Source organism: Zingiber officinale, chromosome 5A (assembly GCF_018446385.1).
Source record: "Zingiber officinale cultivar Zhangliang chromosome 5A, Zo_v1.1, whole genome shotgun sequence".
Taxonomy (NCBI): Eukaryota; Viridiplantae; Streptophyta; class Magnoliopsida; order Zingiberales; family Zingiberaceae; genus Zingiber; species Zingiber officinale.
In genome coordinates this window covers 76,744,539-76,766,522 of record NC_055994.1, presented here as the reverse complement: position 1 = coordinate 76,766,522, position 21,984 = coordinate 76,744,539, and positions in this window count along the sequence as shown.

The window sequence follows — 21,984 nt, the reverse complement described above, 5'->3', positions numbered from 1 at the left end:
AATCCAACTCACTTAAATTTAGCATGACATGTTTAATGCTTATTGTATATTTTTTTCTAACTTTAATTCAGGTTGTCATTACATCAAAAAGAAAAAGATTGTTGGTGCAAGTTGCATTGATAATCAAGTTTTGATGTATGACAAATATGTTAAAGTTAGATGTGTTTGTTTCTCTAACTTTTTTATCAAGTGTGCAAGAATTGATGGGTCTAGAGGATCGGGACACTAGGCTGAAGTCAAGTTAGGTTGATAGCTGACATGAAGTCTAGACTGATTGAGATCTGGTAGAAGATTTCCAGCTAGGTTGATAGCTGACATGAAGTCCACATCAGTTGAGATCTGGCAGGAGGAAGTCTAGATTGGTTGAAATCTGGAAGAAATTCCTAGTGGATCAAGGGACCTGACATCAACGAAGTCTGCAAATGGTAAGTAAGGTAAGTCAATGGAGCATAGATCTAGTGAGGATGCATTCCCAGTTGAGGGAACAGTAGGTGTTGGTCTAGCTTGGGTCCATCTAGAAAATCTAAGCTGAGATCATGATTAGATCTTGGTCTCAGGTGTTGGTGCAATATCCCCTAGGTCAAGGTTGACCAAGTTGACTAAGCTTGAGTTGGCTCAATCTTGAGTCTTGATGTTTGAGTTTTGATGTTTGACAATATATGGAGATTAAAGGTGAAATCGTCCGATTGGGGAGATTGTTGATGCAATTCCCCTCTAGTCAAGGTTAGACCTATTTGATATGAAGAAGAGTCAAGTAGATTAAGGTTGACCAGTTACTTGACTGGAAAAGTCCTAACTGGAGGTTAGACAAAGGCAGGTCCAACAGGAATGTTGGCAGAAAGGAAAGTCCAGGTGAGTGAAGCTAGGCAGGTGAAAGTCCCGATGAGTAAAGTCGGGAAGTGCTGGAAAATCCTAGTGAGTGAAGCTAAGTAAAAGTCCTGGTCAGTGAAGCCAGGTAGGTAAAAGTCTCGATGAGTGAAGCCGGGCAATAGGAAAATCTTAGTGAGTGAAACTAGGCGAAAGTCCTGATGAGTGAAGCTAGGCAGATGGAAATCTTAGTGAATGAAGCTAGGTGAAAATCCTGGTGAGTGAAGCTAGGCGGATGGAAAGACCTGGTGAGTGAAGTCAGGCACATGGAAATCCAGGTGGATCAAGGTTGACAGGACACCTGGTACTGGGAAGTCCAAGTAGGTCAAAGGAACAGGATACTTAGCACAAGAAAATCTAGATGTGTTAAGGATGACCAGACATTTGGTAGAAGAAAGTTCAAGTGGGTCATGGAGGACTGGACACTTTGCACTAGACAGTAAGTCCAAGTGGGTCAAGGCTGAATCGATCGAGCGATCGATTCAGGCCTTTTCCAGTGAGAGCACATAGGAGCTCTTAATCGATTAGCCGATCAATTCAAGCCTCCCCAATTGATTACGATATGACCGTTGCACAGGTAGCGAGCTTTGGATGGCTGGAATGGTGCGGATCTCACGTGGCAATTGATTGGGAGTAAGCTCAATCGATTGGGAGCCCTAAAGGGGCAGTGTATAAAGTCGTGGCGAGCTTTCTTCTCAGTAGTTCTTCTCTCAAGCCTTCTTCCAGTATATGCGACATTCTCCTCTCTACTCACCGCCGAACTTAGAGTTTGGAAGAGAGGTGTTTTTGTGCTTTCCAAAGGGTCCAGAGGCATCTTCATCAACAAGAGATGAAGCAAGAAGAGATTTTCATTTGTATTCTTGTATTTTCTTCTTGCGTGCGTTGTATCTTGTTGTGTGAGTGTTATACAAGGTTTCTCCACCTTCGATAGTTACCAAGAAGAAGTATTTTTCATAGTGGAGAGTGTGTTGTGTGTGGATCCTTGGATTAGTCACCTCTTCTTGAGGTGGATACCAAGTAAATCCTTGTGTTAGCATTGTAAGTGTTGCCTCGAGTTCTATCCACTGCATATTATCATCACGAAGCAAGTAAACAAAGCACGATGAGCTATTCACCCCCTCCCCCTCCCCCCTTTCTAGCTATAAATCGACCCTAAAAAGTGGTATTAGAGCAAGGTCGTTCTTCACCGGAATCATCATCGGAAAGGGCAACAAGCTAGAGGGAGAAGAAGTTGAAGCAAGTTCAACAAAGTCAAAGACTTCAAAAGAGCTCAACTTCAAATGGAATTCCAAGATGGATTTGGATACGACACAAGGGTGCCTCTACCATTCACAATGACAAGCTTTGATTCTTGGAAATAAAGGATCAAAAATTTTCTTATGATGGAGATAGAGCAATGACTTGCTCTAATGGAAGGCTTTGAAGCTTCAAAAGGAAAAATTCTCAAGAAAAGCAAATGGAGCAAGAAGCAAATTCAAAGGTGTGTGGTGAATGACAAGGTAGCCAAATTATTGGTAAGTCTATTGCCAAGTACAATCATTTATAAATTTTGAGAATACAAGGATGCAAATGAACTATGGAGTAAGTTGGCCAAGCTTCACAAAGAACCCTCCACTGCACCAAACTAAGAGAAATCTAAAGAGAGTGACTCATTGGAGTAAGATCAAGAGGAAGATGACTCCGAAGTTGAGAGATACCCAACTTCTGAAGAAGAAGTCCAAGAAGCTTCATCCTCAAAGGAGTGCAACCAAAAGAGCAAATAGGAAGTATACACTTTGTTTCATGTGCAAGAGGATGAAGATGAAGAGGCCTCCACCTCTAAGATTGAGGGGGGATGTCATTCCTTGACATTAGAGCATGAAGAAGCTTTTACCTCCGAATCAAATGGAGGATCATGTGTCACCCCTACAAGCAAAGAAGGTATAACTATATCAATTTTAAATAATAAAATTACATTATATACTTTTAGTGTAGGGGAAAAGGGCACTACAAGAGTAAGTGTTCTAAATTAGCCAAGAAGAAGGGTCAAGTGGCACCTAAGGGCAAGGAGAAGCCCAATGAGACCGCCCCATGATAAAGAAGACCAAGGAGCACATAATGTGCTTCTCTTGCAATCAAAAAGGACATTACCGGAGTTAATGTCCTAAGGGGAAGAAATCAACCAAGCTCAAAGGAGGAAGCTCAAGTCAAGGTTGAGCTCTCAAGAGCAAACCCAAGGTATCAATTATTGAGCTTATTCATTTTAGTCATGATAAAAAGCATGCTAAGAATAATGTATATCATTTTAATGTTATTTATCATGAAAATAGGAAGTATGATAGAATTAAGGAAAATTATGTAGCTTATATTGCTAAAACCACTCAACCTAAGGTTAGAAAGGTAGATAACAAATTAGACAATAATTCTAAGGGTTTTAAGTATATGCCTAAGAAAAGAAAAAAATCAAAGCTTTAGTGAAAAATCTAAGGTTGAGGAGTTATGGAAAGAAAATCAAGTCTTGAGGTCAAGATTTGATAAAATGGAAAAGACCCTTAGAAATATCACAAATGAAACACATGGATCCAAGAATCATAACCTAGGAATAGTTAGACAATAAGGGTCATCTAATGGTCATAGAGGTTTGGGATACAAACATAAAACCAAGAAGGATGTGGCTTTTTATCATAGAGTTCCATACAGTTATGGAACCAACCCTAAGTTTAGGGGTCAAGTTAAAGATACAAGGAAAGTTATCTCTAGAAGTATTTTTGCCAAGACCAACGTGACTAAAGCTTCTAAGAAGTCAAAAAAAAGTCACCAAGAAAGTCACAAGGGAAGTTATTCCTAGAGTTGACTTAGAGAAAGTGACTAAGGCTTCTAAGAAGCCTAGAAAGGCCATTAGGAAGGTATCTAGGGAAGTTATCCCTAGTGAGTACTTAGAGCATCCAAGGAGTACCAATAGACTTTGGGTTCCTAGGAGTATATTCTCTACACCCTAGATGGGTTAGAGAATTTTAACTCTAAATGGGTAGGGTGGTTAACCCAACCTTGATAAAGTTGACACTTGGAGACATTTTTAAGGTTTTTATTAACCTTTGAAAATGTAGAGGATAAATTGTTTACTCTTTGGAAGAATAAAATGTACTAAAATTTGAGAAATTTGAGTTAATTTAAATTGGCACAAATGAGAAAAATCAAAAGAAATGTCAAGTTGGGAGTTTGGCATTTTCTTATGAAAATAAGGGCAACCTAGGATGGTTTTATTTAGTTTAGCTAAGGATTAAGGATACTTAGATAGATTATCTAGGTATAATTTATTTATGCTAATTATCATGATTGTTTGCCCATCATATGCCATGATATCACATGTTGTATTCATGCTTATTATGAAAAATAAATAAAAAATATCATGTCATGTCATATATACATCATGTAGCTATAGTATGTTTTCTTTTGAAAATTACACATTTTGTTGTATGCTATAAAACCATCATGCATTAGTTTTAAATTTTTTTATAATTAAGGACAATGACATTTACTAACAAGTGACTTCCTAAGTGGATGTTTATGAATTAAAAATGCCTAGATAGATATGCATGATCCCTAGTTTAGGGCAAAACCAAAATCTACATCTCACAAAGGCTATAAGTCGACTTGTATGTGTTTTAGTGCACATTAGATACAAGTAAGATGCTAGGATGATGAACAAGACTCAAGATATTGATTTAGTGCATCTATTTGAGTTTTGATTTTATCAAAATTGATATTTATGTGTACTCCAATCATTGGGAAAGATAATATACAAGTCATGTGTATTGAGCCCAAAGAACATAGTTGGAAATTGATTTTGAAAATTATTTTAAATATACTTTGGAAAACCTTAGTGAAGGCTATCTTTTGATAGTAATCATCATTGAAAAGTTAGACACAAACTAGAAGAAAATATTGAAGTTTTCAAGTTTGTGTCAATCTTTGAAAATAAGGTGTATTTTCTTATAAAACTATTTTTCCATGATAGTATATATCCTAAATAATGTCTATAAGAATTTCTATGATTTTTAGAATTTTGTAGAATTTTTAGGGTATTTCTGAATTTTTGGCTGAAATTCATTTTTAGGAAATCAGAGCTTCAATCGATCATCCTATCGATTGGAGCATGTCAATCGATCAACCGATCGATTGAGATGGGGTTTCTCACGAACAGAAGCTCGCGGAACCGATTAGCCAATTGGTTCAACGCTGCTGAATCGATAAGTAGATCGATTCAAGCAGTTTCTCCGCAAACAGAAGCTCACGGAATCAATCCATAGGTTGATTGAAACATTCCCAATTGATTGAGTCCCAACCCCAATCCATTGAAAAGACTGATTTTGGCTGTAGAAGTTTGATTTTAACACTTTAAGCTATTTTTAGTCTCATTAACCATTCATAACCCCTTAGAATATATTTATATACATTTAAGGGTGATATTCTTGTTGACACGAGAATGGTTTGGTTAAAAGTAGACTAAGTTGAAGTTTAGGTTGAGGTTTACATTCAAATATTGATACTTAAACCTCAAAATTTCAAGTTTTGGGTTTCCTAAAGGTTTAGGGATTCCAATTCATTGTTGGTACAATAACAGAAGTTTGGAACATGTCTTTAGAGGGAGCCACTCTTTAAGGACATAAAAATTATTTTTCAAACACCATGGAAGGTGGTTAATCTTCGCTAGAATAAATGCTCAAGGTTGAGCATTGAACAATAAAAGAAGAGTGGATATATTTATTGTTGAGTTATGAATGCTCTTGGATAAGCATTATGAAGTGGTTTAATACTCAAGGGCGAGCATTAGATACAATGAAGGGCATAAGACCTTCATTGTCGCGTTGTGAACAACATGCGAGATTGTGAACAACTTATGAGTAAATATTCAGGGGGAGAGTTTTTGATGCACGCCAAAGGAGGAGAATATAGGGTTTAAGTTAGGTATTCATTATCCAAAGGGGGAGTTTGCCCTCTACGAAAGGGAGAGAATGAAGGAAACCCTCATTCATGATTTGGCATGAAGAAGAAGTTGAGGCTATAAGATTAGCCTAACTTAAAGGTAATGTCAAACATCAAAAAGAGAGAGATTGTTGGTGTAATATTCCCTAGGTCAAGGTTGACCAGGTTGACTAAGCTTGAGTTGGCTCAATCTTGAGTCTTGATTATTGGGGTTCAATATTTGACAATATATGGAGATTGTAGGTGCAATCGTCTGATTGGAGAGATTGTTGATGTAATTCTCCTCTGGTCAATGTTTGACTTGTTTGATGTGAAGAAGAGTCAAGTAAGTCAAGGTTGACCGGTTACTTGACTGGGAAAGTCCTAACTGGAGGTTAAGTAAAGGCAAGTCCAACAGGAATGTTGGTAGAAAGGAAAGTCCTGGTGAGTGAAGCCAGGCAGGTGAAAGTCCCGGTGAGTGAAGTCGGGTAGTGGTGGAAAATCTTAGTGAGTGAAGTTAGGCGAAAGTCCTGGTGAGTGAAGCCAGGTAGATGAAAGTCCCGATGAGTGAAGCCGGGCAGTAGAAAAATCCTGGTGAGTGAACCTAGGTGAGAGTCCTAGTGAGTAAAGCCATGCAGATGGAAAATCCTAGTGAGTGAAACTAGATAAAAGTCCTAGTCAGTGAAGCTAGGCAGATGGAAAGACTTGGTGAGTGCAGCCAGACACGTGAAAATCTAGGTGGATCAAGGTTGATCGGACACCTAGTGCTGGGAAATCCAAGTAGGTCAAAGGAGTGACCGGATACTTGGCACAAGGAAATCCAAATGGGTCAAGGATGACTAGACATTTGGTAGAAGAAAGTCCAAGTGAGTCATGGAGGACTGGACACTTGGCATGAGATGATAAGTCCAAGTGAGTCAAGGTTGATCGATCACTTGGTACGAGGAGAAAAGTCCAAGTGAGTCAAAGGATTGGCCGAACACTTGGCGAAGAAGTCCCAGCAGGTTAAGGTTGATCGGATACTAGGCACGAGGAGTTTCAACAGGTCACGGTTGACTGGATGTTGGATTTGGGAACCTTTGGACTTAAGTTAAGTAAGTCAAAGGGAGGTCAATCGATCAACTGATCGATTGAACCGTAGTCCAATCGATCAATCGATCGATTAAACCATAATCTAATCGATCAGTCGATCGATTGGAGGTGTGTTGCGAGTGAAGGCTGACCCAATTAATCGGCCGATCGATTGGGAGTCTGAATCGCGAGCACAAAAGGAAGGCTGAATCGACCGGGCGATCGATTCAGGCCTTTTTCAGTGAGAGCACAAAAGCACTCTTAATCGATCAGCCGATTGATTTAAGCCTCCCCAATCGATTGGGATATGACTGTTGCACAAGTAGCTAGCTTTGGACGGCTGGGATGGCATGGATCTCACGTGGCAATCGATTGGGAGCAAGCCCAATCGATTAAGAGCCCTAGAGGCACAATGTATAAAGCCGTGACGAGCTTTCTTCTCAATAGTTATTCTCTCGAGCCTTCTTCCAGTGCACGCGACATTCTCCTCACTACTCACTGCCGGACTTAGAGTTTGGAAGAGAGGTGCTATTTCACTTTCCAAAGGGTCCAAAGGAGTCTTCATCAATAAGAGATCAAGCAAGAAGAGGTTTATTTCTTCTTGCGTGCATTGTATCTTGTTGTGTGTGTGTTGTACGAGGTTTTTCCACCTTTGATAGTTACCGAGAAGGAGTATTTTTCATTGTGGAGAGAGTGTCATGTATGGATCCTTGGATTAGTCACCTCTTCTTGAGGTGGATACCAAGTAAATTCTTGTGTTAGCGTTGTAAGTGTTGCTTCAAGTTCTATCCGCTGCATATTATCATCACGAAGCAAGAAAATGAAACGCAATGAGCTATTCACTCCCCCCCTCCTCTAGCTACAAATCGACCCTAACATTGGGGAGACAAGATATAATTAATGCTACTATCTTATTATGCTAATTTTGTTTTACAAGATAAACATATTATAGTTGCCTAGACTAACTCTTTTTTGCAGGAAAGAGAAGGGTGAAAAAGAGTTGTCCGGGCGCTCAGAGTTGGTCCGGGCGCTTGGAGTTGGTCTGAGCGCTCGGGCGGGTTCCTGGCCAAGCACCTAGGTGGTCCGAGCATCCGGAGTTGGTCTAGGTACCTGGACTAGAAAAGTTAATCCAAAAACTAAGTTGGAGTGTGTCGACTAGCCGAACCCATGTCAACGATCTAGGGCCTCGGAGGGGGTCCAGGCGTCCAGAGATGGATAAACTTTGAGTATAAAGTTTCGACCAAAGTTTGTCACATTAGCACAATCCAAGTGCCTAGGAGGGGATCTAGGTGCCCAGACGAGGCTATATAAGGAGTCTTTGACCAGTAGCTTTAATACGACAAGTGCTCCGACTTTAGATCTTGCGTGTTACTCTAAAAAGGCTTCTACGATGCTGTAATACTCCTTCGATAACCGCCAATCAAGTTTTATTTACTTTCTTTGTTATCGGTAACCTTTCATTATAGTTCTTGTACTTAAGTTTTGTAACATTTCAAACTATTAATAGATTGCCCAACAAAAGCACTTTCAATGGTCCTTGGGTAAATCAGTTGGTAGGTTGACTTAAAAAATTACTTGTGCTTAATGCTTATCTTTCTCTTTTTATTGTTATAACTGGTGATGGGTTTTAAAAGAGATTAATTCTCATGATTCAATGGATTCAATGATTCGAAAGATTGGAGGAATAGGTTATCTATTTAGCTTTGGGATTTAGTTTAGCTAGTTGAGACTTGTTGGAGTAGCTAAACTATACATTTCAATGCAAGACTCTGATTTAAGATGAGCATCTCGACGAGGGAGTTATTTGATCCGAGCTTCATTTCGAGGCGGGTAGTTCCTGCTTTGACCTCTATAGTTTCTTTTATCTCAGTGCATGATGATTTATTATCATATATTGATTAGACAACAATTAATGTAGGATCGATACACACATGAGAGGGGGTGAATCATATGTATTTAAAAAAAAACTTAATTTTTATGGTTTTTGAGATGAGTACATAGTGGAAAATAGAAACAATAAAAATAAACGAAAGAACACACTGTTGGTGCAATTTCCAGTAGGTCAAGGTTGACCTAGTTGACCAAGCGTAAACCTTGGTCATGGTTTCGATGTTTGACAATACAGAAAGACATGTAGACATGGACAATGCAGGTGCAGTTGTCCATGCGGGAGAGATCATGGTCCCGATCAGTTGAATGAAGAAGGTCAGAGTCGAGGTTGACGATACTTGACTGGGAAGTCCTAAGCGGAGGCTGATCAGAAGGGTGAGTAAGCCAGCAGAGAAGTCACAGTGGAGTGAAGCGCTGGTGAAGCAGGACAATCATGGTGAGTGAAGCGGTGAAAATCCTAGTGAGTGAAGCTAGGTGAAAGTGAAAGTCCCGTGAGGGAAGCAGCGGTTGGAGAAAGTCACCGTGGAGAAGCCGTGAGAGGAACCAGGCGGTTGGAAAAGTCCCAAGTAAGCCAATGCATGCCCTGTCTGGTGAGTGAGCAGGTTGGAGTGAGTCGGTCTGTGGGACGGACCAGATTGAGGACGGGGCGTGTACGGTGGAGTGAGGAAATCGGGATGGAGGGTGATCGGATACTTACACGAGAAGTCCAGTGGGTCAGGGACGAAGACAAGTGGGGGTGGTCGGAGGGTGCAGGATGCTAAGCATGATGTACCAATAGGTCAAGGTTGACGGATATTGGTTTGGACTTGGTTTGGGCAAAAACAAGGACACGACTTGGATTTTGATGATATGTGGTTTTGATGACCGAGTCCGCCTCAGGTTCGTGGAGCAGGGTCTGGCTGGGGATGATGTCGGTTGACTCGACGGCTCGGACCGATCCGCTCGATGCCATTCTCTGATCGGTCGAATTCGCGGGGGCGAAACTTGAATCGATCCGGGGGACCGGAGAGATACGATCGTCCCAAGTCGTCGGGTTCGAGAAGCGCTCGTGAGTGACGAGTCTCATGCAGGCGTTCAGGATCGGCTAAAACTATCCTCTTCTTCCTTTCCGGTGCGGTCAGTTGCCGCAAGTTCTTCCGTTTCCTTGCTGCAAGCTTCCTCTTTCAGCGGCTTCCCGTCAAGCGAGCTTTCCGGCTTCCGCTTCGTGAGCTTGGATCCGAGCGCTTCTGAGCGTAACGTCGCAAGCGAGAGCAGCAAAGGGTTTACATTTCGATTGTTCTTGTTTGCTTTCTCTTTGTTGTACTCCTTCTTCGCTGCCAAGACATTGTGAGATTTCTCCACCCGAGTGATTATTAGAGCTTTAGGTCTCATCCATCGGATTGATAGGCTTCGTCCACCTTACGGACACGCCGAGGAGTAGGAGTATATCTCCGAACCTCGTTACATCGACGCGTGTTGAGGTTTGATTTCTCCGCTCTCATTTCTATTATTTTTATTTCCGCTGCGCTAACCCTAATCGTAGAAAGAAACGGAGGATTTGGGGCGGCTATTCACACCCCCCCTCTCTAGCCGCGATCATCGATCCTAACACACACAATCGATTTTTATTTGGTTCGGAGCCTTCGACGACTCTTACTCCAAGACCTAGGTCCTTTGGATCTTTCCAATGAGTAATTCACTATCAAATCACTTTTTTACAAACAATATATTGGTAACAGAACTACCAACCTTAGAATTTAATAAGCAAGGGAAAAGCGATAGAAAAATTATGCAATAACTATACGTTACCAAAGTCTAGGCTCGTTTGATCATATAGTGGCATCATATTGTTCTTGCTTCATTGAAGCTTGACTATGGCAGCAGTACAAGGTTGTAGAATAGTCGTAAGAGCTTGTGTATGAGTTCTTTCCCCTTTTGTTGCTTAAACAACTCTTTTATTGAGTGTTAAGGGAACCTCCAACCTCATATGAGGTGTCACCAGGTGTAAATATGATCCCTTAAGCTTTGATCATGATAAGTCACGCGGATTGTGACTTGTATCTACTCCAAGGCGCCTTCTATGCGCTCTGAGGTGCCTTCGTACAACTCCGAGGCACCTCTAGCACTCTCCAGGGTGCATGGCCACTATGAGAACTTTATCCTCAAAGTCATCCGTATGAGGACACTTCCTTTGGATCCAGGGCACCTCTATACAACTCTGAGACGTCTCGGACACTGTTCATCTGAGGTTACTTTTACATTTTCACCCCTGTAAAAATACATTAGTCCAAATAATAAACTATACCCTATAAAATAGAGTTAGCACAATTAAATATAAGGGATTATTAATTAGATCCTGTCTTCCTAAAATTATAATCTAATCATGGTCTTAGTTTATGCTTCCAAAATGATCTCAGAATCTACAGTCCCATCGAGACTCGTTCTCACTAGATCACTATTCCTACTAGTTGTCAAGTCTATAAACTCAACTGGATTTCAGCCAGCTATTAGGTCATGCGGACCCAACCGAACTCTCTATCAAATATCGGGTCACTTCTTAACCTATTTAGATTTTATGCCAATTATCAGGTCTTCAGACCTAACTAGACATCAATCTGGTGTCAGGTCCTCTAGACTCATCAATTCTTGCACACTTTGTAACAAGGTTAGATAACACAATATCTAACTTTAATCTATTTGTCATTCATCAAAACCTAAGTTTGACCATTAATGTTAACTGCACCAACAATTACAACTTATCTTGACTTCACTCTATTTACTTCTTGAGTTGATACTTAGTTGCTTGTAGTTAGTTTGATTTACTTGATATCCATGCAGTCTTATTTACTATCTATGCTATTTATACTTGTGTCTTTTGGTAGCAATACCATAATACAGGATATCAAGTATCCTACTAGACCTTTGTTTGATATGTTGACTCATGCCTATATATTAGTAAAATCATACTGTAGTGTAGGATATTGAGTATTCTATTAGACCTTTGGTTGTTATTAGGCTCATGCTTATACACTACTAAGGTTAGACCATAAGATTGTTATTGCTTTACTTGTTATTGTTGTACTTAGATACATGTTTATAGACTTGTTACTTATTACATTCTTATGCATTTGAATAGCCTATTAGACCAGATAGTGGTATTGAGCTATCGTACATAGTCCATTGCTAGATAGCTCTGAGTATCCTACTTTGTTCTTTAGGCTCATACCTATGCATTAGTAAGATATACCGTAGTCGAGTATCTTACTAGACCTTTGTTTGTTTGTTAGGCTCATACCTATACGCTAATGAGGTTAGACCGAGGTGTGACTATAGAAGGTTATATAGGATGTGATTATTCACCTTTTGCTTATCATTACGTTGTTCTATCCTGATGATTGTTGTCTCCCATTCGTGGTTGAGAGAGTCGTCAGTAACCGTTAGTATATCTTGTCGGTCATTCTCTCTCATTCGTGGTTGAGAAAGTCATCAGTGATCATGATGTATATGAATGTCCACGTGACCATCTATGGTAACATATTCACCCATAATCTATAGCTAGATAATCACGTATATATCCTGTCTGCCTAGTGGGTCATCCATGGTAGAGCGTTCTCCAACAGACAGTGACTATTTACATACTCTAACTACCCACAGGACCATTCGTGGTAGAGTATTCTCTCGTAGTCAATAAATGAGGAGCTAGATAGCTACCTCATTCTGTCTGCCCATGGGGCCATTCATGTTAAAGCATTTTCCCGCAGTCAGTGACTGAGGAGCTATATAGCTACCTCATCCTATTTGCCCATGGGGTCATCTATGTTAGAGCGTTCTCCCGTGAACAGTGACTATTTATATGCCCTGACTGTCAATGAGACTCATTCATGATAACATGTTATTGCGCTAGTCAAGACTTGTTATGCTTGTTATATGTTGTGTTGGGAGATTATTAATGCAATCGTTCTTTCGGTCAAGGTTGACCAATTTAACTAAGCTTGAGTGTCTTCGAGATTGAGTTTTGATTTTTGAACAATATGTTGTAAACAACACGTTTGGATAATATATTGTTGGATAATCTGTGAGAAAGGTCAAGTAGGTCAAGAAAGACTGGTACTTGACTGGTAAAATCCTAACTAGAGGTTAGGCAAGGAAAGTCCTAACTATGGTTAGGCAAAGGAAAAATCCAAGTGAGTCAGGGAGGACTGCACATTGGCAAGGAAAGTCCTAACTGTGGTTTGACAAAGGAAAAATCCAAGTGGGTTAGGGAGGACCATACGTTGGCAAGGGAAGTCCAAGTGGGTCAAGGAGGATAGCACGTTGGCAAGGAAAGTCCTAACTGCAATTAGGCAAAGGAAAATTCCAAGTGAGTCAGGGAGGACCGCACGTTGGCAAGGAAAGTTTAAGTGGGTCAAGGAGGACCGTACGTTGGCAAGAAAATTCTTAACTGTGGTTAGGCAATGAAAAAGTCCAAGTGGATCGAGGAGGACCTCATATTGGCAAGGAAAGTCCAAGTGGGTCAAAGATAACTGCACATTGGTAAGGAAATTCCTAACTACGATTAGGCAAATCAAAAGTCCAAGTGGATCAGGGATGACCGCACATTAGAAAGGAAATTCTAAGTGGTCAAGGAGGACCGTGGGTTGGCAAGGAAAGTTTTAACTACGGTTGGGCAAGAAAAGTCCAAGTAGATCAAGGAGAATCACACATTGACAAAGGAAAATTCTAACTGCGGTTAGGCAAAGGGAAGTCCAAGTGGGTCAAGGTGGACCACATGTTGGCAAGGTTCCCTAACTACGGTTAGGTAAGAGAAAAATTCAAATTGGTCAAGGAGGATAGCACTTGGTGATCGGAAGTCCAATGGAAAGTTGACAAAGTCCAAGTGGGTCACAAGGTTGACCAGACACTTGGTGGAGAAGTCCCAACAGGTCATGGTTGACCAAAAATTAGGTAAGGAAACCCTAGACTTGGGTTAAGCAAGTTAGGGTTGGGAAATCAATTAAGTGATTGATTGAGATCTATGTTAATCGATTAGCTAATCGATTAAATGCATCTCTGCGTGACACGCGTGTGGTGAATTGATTAGGTGATCGATTCACCCTGAAGTCAATTGATTAGGTAATTGATTAAAGGGGAGTTTCATGAAGTACAATGTTTTCTGTGCTAAATTGATTGGGAAAGTGCTCAATCGATTAAGAGAAGTTCATGAAGCAAATAGTAGGCTTCTGAATCAATCAGGTAATCGATTGAAGCTGAGTAATCGATTGGGAAATCGATTGAGAGGAGTTTTCGCAAGAGCACATAGGAATTCTTGATTGATTGGGTAATCGATCAAGAAGCACTTAATCAATTAAGTAATCAATTAGGAGACACGAAAAAGAGACGTTGCAAAATTTGGATGATTGGGATCACTCAAATTTGACGTGATCACAATCAATAAGGGGTAAGGTCAATTGATTGGGAACCCTAGATCACAACATATAAAGACGTCTAGGGAGATTCGAACCCAACTCTTCTCTCCACTCTTCACCGCCTATTCTTGGAAGATTCAAGGCAAAGTGATCCTGCATTTCTGAGTCTGCAAGGGGCATCTACAATCTACAAGAGATCTAGCAAGGTGTTCATTGTACTGTTCATTCATTTCCTTGTTGTATTTGTTGGGATGTATACTATAAGCCTAGCTTTTGTATGAACATCTGTTTTGAAATATTTTGAAATGAGAATCACTTTGGTCAAATGACTGCATTTTATATTTCTATATATGTCAATGTCGTTGTCCATTTAATTTCTATTGTAGATAACATAGTGTGTGGTGTCACACAGAAGATTATGTTATCAGTTTCTTATAAATTATAAATAGTAGTTCACAACCAAGATGGATTGGGACAAACCATTGAAATAGTTGTAGTATAATTTAATATTAGTCTATCTTGACTATAAAATTACACTAGTATACTATGTGTGTATTGAGCAGGACCATTTGAGATTGTTCAATTTATACTGATTACATAAAAGAACAGAACCTCTGTTATTATGGATGTGTGTCCTCTTAATTTCTATATAATAACAAGCACGTATACTTAGTATTTATTTCTTTGACTTATCAATGGGTGAGATTTATCCGTTAAATCAATAGGTCCGATGAGTTGGGAGATAGTATTATTTATATGGTGTGTTGTTAATTATAGAAGGAATCTGTGTCCTAATTATTTAGGCTGATGATGCCTCTTGAGGGGCTCATAAGGATTATCATGTACACCCTGTAGGTGGACTTAGTCCGGTATGATAATAAAGTTGAGTGGTACTACTCTTGGACTCAGATATTAATTAACTGAGTTGTCAGTAACTTATTTAATTAACAGACATATGGTATCTTAAACATGGGGAGATTAACACACTCATAATAAGAAGGAGCTCATATTGTAATATGAGACTGGTGTGGTAGTTCAATAATGACCCTTTAGTGGTATGAGTTATTATTGATGGACTTGAATTGGGTATTCGGGGCGAACACGGGAAACCCAAGCCCATCGGGAGGCCTAAACCAATTCCTCCTCTAGGTCCCTGTTGTAGCCTCAATATATAAAGCCTTGCATCCACCTTTCTATAATCGGGTTTGGTTTAACTTGGTTTGTTTTAACATAGTTTATTTAGATTTTTTCTAAACAAAATTTTGTTAATTTTTCTTTTCTTGTAACTGACGACAAGTTTATAAAAAGGAGTAGGATGTGGCCCCTAAAACCTAACTTTCTATTATTCCATAACTCCCTTCTCTCCTTGTGGTTGCCGCCCCCTCTCCTCCTCGTAGGGTTGGTGGCACAACCCCCTCTCCTCCTCCTTGTGGTCGGCGCCCTTTCCCTCTCCTAGCTTAGGGTCGGCGCCCCTTTCACCCTCCTCCTCCTTGCTTAGGGTCAGCGCCCTTATCCCCTCCTCCTCCTTGGTGGCCGGCGCCACTTCTTCATCTTGGTGGCCGACGGCTTGAAGAAAGGGAAGAAGAGGAAGAAAAGCAAGGTTTTGGAAGAGAAGAAAAGAAGGGTGGTGTCATCTTGGGTAGATCGTCGCCCATACGACGTCCAAGAAGAGGAGAGGAATACGGCAGAAGATCAAGAGGTCTTTAGCTATGAAGAAAGGTACAACTAGTTCTTTAATTCCGTTGCGTATCTAGTTTTGTTCTCTTCATATCGATTTTGGATATCGATTTTGGATACCAACACAAGAGGCCAGCAATTTTGTACTTCGATCAAGGTGTGCTTTGATCATTCAAGAACTTGCTTGATTGATCAAACACATATCTGATCGAACATGTGGGTTGCTAGGAATAGTTCTGTACTTGTACAATTTTTGTACAGAAAATTTAAATAGAACGGAATTCCAGCGCCCTTCAGTATTTTCTTATTAAGAGCTTATACTAGGTTTCTCCACCTCTGAAGTATTTCCAAGAAGGAGTATTTTCATAGTGAAGAGTGTACTATGTGTGGATCATTGGATTAGTCACCTCGTTGAACTAGATACCAAGTAAATCCAGGTGTTAGCATTACTTCGAGTGTTTTTTGCTGCAACAAATCATTGATGAAACGATTGGAGCTAATCACCCCCTCCCTCTAGCTCACCGGAGTGTCCTAACATGTCAGTCATGTATTTGTTCATGCAGGTTTGAATGTACTATTTGTGTACTCCTAAGTTATTAGTTATACCTGGTTGAGACGGTTAGTGGGTGTTATATTATTGATTATGTTTTTAGTTAGCAGATGATTATATAGGTGCTTTTACTTTTGTAGTAAGTATTTTACCTAAGACTACTTCCTTTGATCTCTTTATATTTAGTATCATGCACTATATTCTTATATCCACTAAGTTGTGATATTTACTATCTCTTGTTTTTTCTTTGACTTTTAGGTTAGCAAATAGATGATGTATAGAGTCGCTTGGAGAATCCTGTCTGTCAGTCTCACGTCACACTTGAGATTTATGTTTTCCGTGTTATTTCATATTGTTTTTCTTACACTTTGACTTTTTAACTTGGTTATGGATTTTAGTCTTGAGGCTACTTTTATTCCGTTATGTGGTTTAAGTTATATCGGCATGCAGTCAGTTATTTTTGTTTTCTATGTTTTATGTCTTCCGTTGTGTATTTGTGTATGTGCTGTGGACTTATATCATGTTGTATCATATATTGTCATTAAAGAGTATCATCTATTCTGTCGGACAAATATACCTTTGGAGCGTGACACAACCTCTCTTATCTTCTCTTTCCTCTCTCTTTTAGATGCATGCAAGTATATGATTTCATATCAGACCCATAGGGATTAGGGTTTAGCTGATTCCTTCGATAAAATTTTAACACATTCAGAAAAGTTGAAATATGCAATAGATTACACCGTTGGACTCCTTATAGTCTCAAAAATCCATAAGACCTGAAATAAGTCCAATCATACCTGTCTAGGTCCATCAGTGGATTTTGGTCAAAATCCACTGATCGACCTAGAGACCTCAGATTGCGACCATTTTAGGTCCTATAGATTTTTGAGATTATAAGAAGTCCAATAGTGACGTCCATTGCATATTTTGTTTCTCCGGAAGTGTTCAAATTTTATATAAGAAAAATCAACTAAAGTAAAACTTATTCATATCAAGCCCATGTTGGGCCTGATATTTTTTTATATCAGGCCCAACGTGGGCCTTATATTTTTCATATCAGGCCTACGGGGGTTAGGATTTAGCTGATTTTTTTAATAATATTTTAACATATATAGAGAAGCTGAAATATATAATGGACTGCATTGTTGGACTCTTTGTAGCCTTAGAAATCCACAGGACCTAAAATAGGTTCAATCGGACCTATATAGGTCCATCATTGGTTTTGGCCAAAATCCACTGATCGATTTAGAGACATCAGATTACAACCATTTTAGTCTTTGTGGATTTTTGAGGTTGCAAGGAGTCCAACAGTATCGTACATTGCATATTTTGGCTTCTCCGGAGGTCTTAAAATTTTATCAAAAAATCAGCTAAAGTAAAACTCATTCATATCAAGCCCACATTGGGGCTAATATGTTTTCATATTAGGCCCAACATAGACCTGATATTTTTCATATCTAGCTTAACGTGGGTCTGATATTTTCCTATATTAGGCCCAACGTGGGTCTTATATGATTCATATCAGGCGCATAGGGTTAAGATTTAGTTGATTTTTTTGATAAAATTTCAACACCTCCGGAGAAGCTGAAATATATAATGGACAACACCGTTGGATTCTTTACAACCTTAAAAATTCACAGGATCTAAAATGGTTACAATCTGAGGTCTCTAGGCCGATTAGTGAGTTTTGATCAAAATTCACTGATGGACCTATACATGTCTAATTATATCCATTTTAGATCTTGTAGATTTCGAAGTTCGCAAAGAGTCCAACAGTGACATCCATTACATATTTTGGCTTCTCTGGAGATGTTAAAATATTATCAAAAAAATTAGTTAAATCTTAACCCTATAGGCCTGATATGGAAAAATATCAGGCCTAACATGGGCTTGATATGAAAGAGCTTTAGTTTAGCTAATTTTTTCAATAAAATTTTAACACCTCTAAAGAAGTCGAAATATGCAATGGATGATATCGTTGGAGTCCTTACAACCTCAAAAATCCACAGGACCCAAAATGATTGCAATCTGAGGTTTCTAGGTTGATTAATGAGTTTTGGTTAAGATCTACTGATGGACCTAGACATGCCCGATTAGACCCATTTTAGTTCCTATGGATTTTTGAGACTACAAGGAGTCCAACGGTGTCATCCATTACATATTTTGACTTGTCTGGAGGTGTTAAAATTTTATCGAAAGAATAAGCTAAACCCTAACCCTCATGAGCCTGATATGGAATCATATATATGCATGTATGCATCCAAAAAAGAGAGGAAAGAGAAGAGAAGAGAGGTTTGAGGAAAGAGAAGAGTGTTGGGATCTTAAAGCCTGGCTAGAGGGGCTGAATAGACGGTCCACCCCAAATCATTCGTTTGCTTTCTACACTCGTTAGCTCACAACGGAAATATAAATACAAAAACTAAATGAAAATAAGAGAGTAAACCTAACATGTTGATTTACATGGTTCGGAGATTAGGGCTCCTACTCCATGACTGCCCGTAATATGGACAATCCCTCAATCCCTCGATGGATTAATCCTCGAAACTCTGGCTAGCTTAATCCTCTTTCTCAGTGGAAAACCTTACCACAATCTCTTGATCACACACAAGGATCACACTGAAAGCTTTGGAAACTCTAATAGGCTTTAACCAAGTCTATTATTGTCACCCAAACTAGCCATCCCAAGCTCCATTATATAGAGCATGGGGGAAAACATCCAAGCTATTTTTTTGCTATCAGTCGACTGGTAAAGTCACCAATTGATTGGTATGTTGGGATACTTTGGAGCTAAAGGGGGGAGGGGGGGGGGAGGGGTGAATAGCTCGTCTCGCTCACTAGCTCACTTCGTCGATGTTGATTTTGCAACGGATAAACTCAAAGCAAGCTCTCAATACTAACAAGTAGGATTTACTTAGTATCCACCTCAAGATGAGGTGACTAATCCAAGGATCCATGATGAACACACTCTCCACTATGAAAACAACTTCTTCTCGGAACAACTGGAAGTGGAGAAACCTCTACAACTCAAGAACAAGAAAATACAACTCAAAACAAGGAAATGAAATGTAAATACAAATCGAAAACAACTTGACACTTTGAACCTTGAATCCTTGAGCTTTTCTTACTTTGAATGCCTCTTGAAGATGAGAAATGCAGCAACACTTTCCTCCCAAGACTTCCAAGAACTGGCAGAGAAGATGGAGAAGAGAGATGCAACGTTTGAACTCGTCGTTGCTTTTATATATGCACTTTTAGGACTCCTAACGATTGGGCCTTCTTCCAATTGATTACCATGTCAGATCCCAGCAATCCTAGCCATCCAAATCTTGTAACCTGTGTAATGGTCATATCCCAATTGATTGGGGAGGCTTGAATCGATTGACCGATCGATTCAAAGCACCTCTGTGCTCTCACTGTGCTTCACAGAAATCTTCTCCCAATCGATTGACTAATCGATTGGGAAACTCACTATTCGTCGTGAAGAAATGCTCTCAATCAATTACCTGATCAATTAGCAGCTTCAATCGATCACCCAATCAATTCAGAACCTCACTGTTCGCTCCCAAACTCTCCCAATCGATTGACCAATCAATTGGAGAAGATCTTGATCGATTACCCAATTGATCAAGACATTTTTCTCCATTTCTTCATCAATCAATGGATTGACCCCCCCCCCCCCCCCCCCAATAAAAGGAGAAAAATGTGTAGAGATCGAAATGAGCTTCGTTTCACATCTGAGATCACCCCATTCTGATATTCGAGTCAAAAGTTATGACATTCGGAAGTTTGCTACTCTGAACTTTCTAGTTTCATGCCAACTCCCTATTGGACTTATGACCACCAAGTGTTCGGTCAACCTTTGACCATCTGGACTTCTCTTTGCCAACTTCTCATTGAACTTCCGATTACCAAGTGCGGTCCTCCTTGACCCACTTAGATTTTCCTCATGCTTGATTTCACTCACCAGGGCTTTTCACCTGGCTTTACTCACCATGATTTTTCCAACTGCCTAACTTCACTCACTAGGACTTTCCAACTGCCTGGCTTCACTTACCAGGATTTTCTATATGTACGACTTCACTCACCGAGTCTTTCACCTAGCTTTACTCACTAGAATCTTTCATCTACTTAGCTTCACTCACTAGGTCTTTTACCTGGATTTACTCACTAGGACTTTCAACACCAAGTGTCCGGTCAACACTGACCCACCTGGATTTCCCTCTTCTGCCAACCTTCCCGTTAGACTTATCCTTTCCTAACCTCTAATTAAGACTTTCCTAGTCAAGTATTCGGTCAACCTTGACCTACTTGACTCTTCTTCTTGTCAACCTGGTCAAATATTTATCAGTGGGGAATTATTTCAATAATCTCCCCAAATGGACGATTACACCTGCAATCTTCATATATAGTCAAACATTGAAACCAAAATCAAGGCTCAAGTTTGAGCTAACTCAAGCTTAGATAACCCGGTCAACCTTGACCCAAGGGATATTGCACCAATAATCTTCCTCTTTTTGATGTTTGACAATACCTTTAAGTTAGACTAATCCAATAGCATCACATTCTTCATGCCAAAACATGAATGAGAGTTTCCTTCATTTTTTCCCTTTCTTAGAGGGCAAGCTCCCTCTTTGGATAATGAAGACCTAACTTAAACCCTACATTCTCCCCCTTTGGCACACATCAAAAACTTTTCTCCATAAGAGTTATCATATATTGTTTACAACCTCACTTGTTGTTCACAACACTACAATGAAGGTCACATACCCTTTATTGTCTCCAATGCTCACCCTTGAGCATTAACCACTTCACAATGTTCATCCTAGAGCATTCATCATAGCGAAGGTTTTACTTCCTTCTAAAGTTTTGTGAAAATAGTTTTCATGTCTTTAAAGAGTAGCCCCCCTAAAAACATGCTCCAAACTTCTGTCATTGCACCAACAATGACTTGAAATTTCTAAGACTTTAGGAAACCCAAAAACTTAAAGTTTTGAGGTTTAAATATCAAAATTTGAATGCAAACCTCAACTTAAACTTCAACTTAGTCTTCCTTAACCAATTCATTCTTGTTTTCATCAAGAAACCCACCCTTAAAAATATCTAAATGTATTTTAAGCGGTTAGAAGTGGTTATCACAACTAAAAATGGCTTAGTGTGATAAAATTAGACATTTACAGTCAAGATCAGCCTTTACAATCTATTGAAGTTGGGATTCAATCGATTGAAGTCATTCAATCGATCCACTAATCGATTCTGCGAGCTTATGTTCGCAGGAAATACTCTTGAATCGATCAACTGATCGATCCAGGTAGGGTTGAATCGATCGGCTGATCAATTCTGTGAGCTTCTACTCATGAGAAAACCCAGTTCAATTAATCGACTGATTGATTGAACTCTCCCAATTGATCGACTAATCGATTGGGTCTGAATTTCTAAAATCAAATTTCAATCAAAATTCAAAAATACCCCAATAAATCTATAAAAGTTTAAAAATCATGAAAATTCTTGTAGACATTATTTAAGACATATACTAACAAGGAAAAATAGTTTTATAATAAAATACTTCTTATTTTTAAAGATTGACACAAACTTGAAAATTTG